We start from the raw sequence: 5,352 nt of genomic DNA on the forward strand, positions 1-5,352 counted from the left end.
GTTATCAAGCGCAGACATAAGCTTCTTCCTGCTCTGTAACAGCATCACACTTCCTGATCTGACTTAACACTTTATTTTTTTGTGAGGGGATCGGTTTGGATTGGTTGAGCAAAAACACATCCACAGACTCAATCAGAGCTCTTGGTTATGAAGCACCCTGATGCATCTTCAGCTGCAGCGCGATCACAGTCCTATTAGATGTTGGGGCCAAGTGAGCTAACTTTGAGGAAGAAAGGACTCCAGAGATCAGGCATCTTATTACCATAATCAAAGATGTCATTGTTCGGCTTGCACAAAACCAACACCTTTAGTACGTTGAGAATTTGACTGTACTTTAGAGCGAAATAGTCATCGATTACATGTCGTGTTCATGTTAATAAAAAATTTTAGGGTTCACTTTTGAAAACAGGTTTTAATGATTTGTGGTTGCTGAACAGAGATATCGCAAGATCTTTCATTATCCTTGAAAAAAGGTATTCAAGCACATATTCATCAGCAAGAACAGCAGCTGATGCACAAGTCACCTTTTGTTCATTCAAATACAAAACAACACGATCAAGTAACTATTTTAAGAGTCATCTAACAATTTTAATTCATGTCATTGACACTGAAAAACTAGTCAATGCATTTGTTACTTCAAGGCTGGACTATTGTAATTCTTTACTATCAGGAAGTCCACAAAATGCAGTTCAAAGTCTTCAGCTGATCCAAAATGCTGCAGCAAGAGTTCTGATGAAAATCAACAAGAGGGATCATATTTCTCCTATTTTATCTTCCCTTCATTGGCTTCCTGTTAAATCAAGAATAGAATTTAAAATTCTAACGTATAAAGCCCTTGATAATCAAGCTCCATCATATATCAGAGCTCTGATTACCCCGTATGTTCCTAACAGAGCACTTCGCTCTCAGACTGCAGGTCTGCTGGTGGTTCCTAGAGTCTCTAAAAGTAGAATGGGAGGCAGATCCTTTAGCTATCAGGCTCCTCTCCTGTGGAACCAACTCCCAGTTTTGGTCCGTGAGGCAGACACCCTGTCTACTTTTAAGACTAATCTTAAAACCTTCCCTTTTGACAAAGCTTCTAGTTAGTGTAGCTTATGTTACCCTGAGTTATCTCTATAGTTATGCTGGTATAGGCTTAGGCTGCTGGAGGACATCAAGATTTATTTCCCTCAATCTGCTACATTCTTCTACTGTTCTCCAATTTAGCATTATTTGTTGTTATTTTAACTTTTAACTGTAGTTTGTCTGTATAGTGAGGACATCTGGCCTGGCGTTCTGTTTAGCTGTGACGCCGTCCTGGGCGACAGATCGGCTGAGCTACTGCTGTCAACAGCTTCATGTTATAGATAATAAAGCTTGTCCTGTCTCTCAGTCTAATTCTGTTTTTCTCCAACCCTTAGCTTTTGGCTGAGGTTTTACTACAACTATCGGTGCTCTCTTTCATCCTCTTGAACTGAAAACTGACTCAGAGTTTATTTAACTTTCTCTTCGATATACAAAGCCATCTATGGAGCTAGTCTGCCATTAAACCCCTAGTCATTTGAGGCCATGGGGGAAGCTAGAAGGATTGGACAGATGATTGACATGTCACAGCACAGTCACACTCAGAACAGATGCATCCAGTATTCGAGACAGACAAACAGATTTCTGAAACAGTTTATTAATAAATGAAACGGAGCGAGCGGCGTCGGTGTCTACGGCAGGAACCTCTGCAGATGGAGACAACAGGTTAGTGACCACATCTTCCTGAGAGTGATTAATCATGAACGTGAGGCTCCCTAACCTGGTCTTAATGTCCAGCTCAGGTCTGGTGACAGGCGTAGGTTCCAGCCGGCTGACTCTCAACACAGCGCGGCAGTTGCTGCTCAGAGTGTCCCAGACGCTGGTGTATAAGAAGTTGGCGGACAGGCAGATGGTCAGTGCCAGAAGGTCGAGTGTGGGCAGGATAATCAGGAGGACGAAACCAAAGCCAATGTCGCAGACGAGGTCCGGTGTCAGAGCCAGAAGGTCAAAGGCGCCAGAGGATGATCCAGGACGTAGTAGGGTCATAGTTCCAGGTTCAATACATGATAACGCTGACAGGCTGGACGAGGGCATGCAGGCTCAGAGGTCAGGTAACAGATCCGGTCGGTACACAAGCAGACAGAGATCAGGCAGGCAGAAGTCAGGTAGACAGGTTAGGCAAACGGGACAGATGTGATCAGGCAGGCTCAGAGGTCGAGAGGCAGGACAGGTCAGGATTAGGTAGTCATAACACAAGGAGCGGTTTGCAGCCGAGTGCGAAGCGGCCAGGATGAAAATCAGTGCCTCCAAATCCGAGACCATGGTCTTGAACCGGAAAAGGGTAGAGTGCCTCCTCCGGGTTGGGGAGGATGTGCTGCCCCTAGTGGAGGAGTTCAAGTATCTTGGGATCTTGTTCACGAATGAGGGGAAGATGGAGCGGGAGATCGACTGGCGGATTGGTGCAGCGTCAGCTGTGAAGCGGGCGCTGTACCGATCCGTTGTGGTGAAGAGAGAGCTGAGCCAAAAGGCGAAGCTCTCGATTTACCGGTCGATCTACGTTCCTACCCTCATCTATGGTCACGAGCTTTGGGTCGTGACCGAAAGAACGAGATCCCGGATACAAGCGGCTGAAATTAGTTTTCTCCGTAGTGTGTCTGGGCTCTCCCTTAGAGATAGGGTGAGGAGCTCAGTCATCCGGGGAGGACTCAGAGTAGAGCCGCTGCTCCTCCACGTCGAGAGGAGCCAGTTGAGGTGGCTCGGGCATCTGGTCAGGATGCCTCCTGGACGCCTCCCTGGTGAGGTGTTCCGGGCACGTCCCACCGGGAGGAGGCCCAGGGGAAGACCCAGGACACGCTGGAGGGACTATGTCTCCCGGCTGGCCTGGGAACGCCTTGGGATTCCTCCTGAGGAGCTGGCCCAAGTGGCCGGGGAGAGGGACGTCTGGGCCTCCCTACTGAAGCTGCTACCCCCGCGACCCGACCCCGGATAAGCAGAAGAAGACGGACGGACGGATGGACGGAACACAAGAACGCTGGAATAAATCTCACCAAAGGCTCAAAATAATCTGGCACTGATGACTGGTTTGAAGGCTGGTTATATACTGAAATATGCAGGTGCCTCAGATGAGAGGTAATGAGGAAATGGGCAGAGCTAAGCAGGTGTGTGAGATGAGTGATTAGACCAGGCATCAGTGCTGAGATCATGACAAGCACCAAATTGCTCCTGTACAATAGCTGGAGATATGCAACACAAAGGGTGGTAATCCACCTAACTAGACATAGGCGGAAATCCCAGCAGGGGGATCCAGGGGATGTGCCCCCCCCCCCCCCCCTTCCATAAAGATGTTCCCCCCCAAAAATCATTGGGAACACAAATGGATTGTTTTTGCAGCAATAATACAAAAAAGCTAAATAAAAGGACAACTCTATAAACATAAAATGAGTTTAAACATTAAAAGATCATGATACCCTATCCCAGAAAGCGGTTCAGTTCGCATGCCATTTCCAATGCGTGGGGCTACCAGCAGTTCCGTGTGTTTAACAGAGCGTCAGACTCACCCGATGAGGAAACTGCAGCAATGCGTTAAAGCCAGAAAGTCATTTATCAAACCATTTGTTCAACGAGTAACATTTGTGATGAACCATCTGCTGTTTGTTAAAGAAAACTACACTTTTTAAAGATCATCTCAAGAAGAATGACCTGAAATGTTCTGGGTCATTGGAGAAGACGATGTCCTGACTTTAAACTGAATGAAATGCTGTGAAAAGGTTAGAGAAGCAGGCAGGATCTGGTTTAAATAGTTTGGGTCTGAGAAAAGTGTGCTGGTGAATAGTTTATGGAAGCATGAACTGAAGGGTAAGACAAACTTTAGAAAACCAGAACCAGACCCTCTGAGTGTTGTGTTGTGTTCGGTGTTGTGTGCTGTCGTCATACTTTAGAGGCACCAAACATAGACGCAGTGTATTAAACATTAGAGTCCATCTGAAACATTAGCCTCAGACAAACCCAGATATTACTCCCACTCTTGATTGAAGACGAGTTACGGAGATTTTCTCTTCTGAAGTACTATTCGGCTCAGGGTAAGCACAGCTCTGCACACAGTCCCACCTTGACTTTCACAAGCGGAGCCTTACTGCTTTCGCCTTAGTCATCCGCTTGATTTATATATGCAAGTATGACTTCCTGTTTGCGGTAAGGCGTATTGTATCACTTCCTGTTTTCACTGCGTGAGCAACGGTTTGTTGCTCCAGATTCTCTCGCTTTTATCTTTAATCTCTTTGCTGTAACATCTGTTTCTAACACATAAGCACTTTTAAAACATTTTCTGTTGCTGCACATCACGCTTGGGAACTCCTCGTGTTTCACGGTTTGTCCTCTTGGCGTGGTAGAAGGGCGCTAGCCTAGCTTTAGCCTAGCCTAGCTTTAGCTCCACAATGGCTTCCTCTCCTACTATTACTTCAGCTTCTCCGTCTCTGACTAAGTCTCCCCTTATCTCCTGCTCTCTGTGTCAAATGTTTAGCTATTCCTCTGCCTCCTTTAGTGATAATGGTACTTGTAATAAATGTAGTGTTTTTGTAGCTTTGGAGGCGAGGGTGTCAGAATTAGAGTCCCGGCTCCATGCTATGGACTGTCCCGGAGGGGGAACAAAAACATAAATAAAAACCCCTCAGGTTAACCAGCCCGCCCGACTCATGCAGACTCCTGTTCCCCGGATAGAACAAGCACCAGGAGACAGCATGGACCGGGACCAAGATAAGGAGCCAGACACAGAGCCCTCCAAACATTTGGAGACTTTAAAATACTTCTGTTAGTTTATAAATCCCTGATTGGCTTAACACCTAAATATATCACAGACGTGTTATCAGTGCATCAACCATCCAGACCACTAAGGTCTTTTGGTTCCAGCCTACTCTGCAGAACCAGAACCAAACACGGAGAAGCAGCATTTAGTTCCTATGCTCCACTTATCTGAAACAAACTTCCAGAAAACTCTAAAAGTGCTGAAAGCCTGAGTTCTTTTAAATCAAGATTATAAACACATTTGTTTAGGATTGCCTTTGTACTGTTCTAGTTAAACTGTTTTACAGAAACATAAGTTCAACTTTGTAGTCCAACTGTTTATATTTGCTTTTAGTTTCTATTTTCCCATGTTTTATTTTGTTCTTAAAATTAATTCCAACTTACTTTTATTCTGTTTTATTTTCCTATATTTTAATCATGTAAAGCACTTTGCATTGTCTTTGTACTGAAATGTGCTATATAAATAAATTTGCCTTGCCCTTAATAATAGCATCTAGCTCCTCCTTCTGTTCCTTGACCTTTCATGGGGTCAACAGTAGGAACTATGTA

This window comes from Fundulus heteroclitus, chromosome 5 (genome assembly GCF_011125445.2).
Source record: "Fundulus heteroclitus isolate FHET01 chromosome 5, MU-UCD_Fhet_4.1, whole genome shotgun sequence".
NCBI classification, from domain to species: Eukaryota; Metazoa; Chordata; class Actinopteri; order Cyprinodontiformes; family Fundulidae; genus Fundulus; species Fundulus heteroclitus.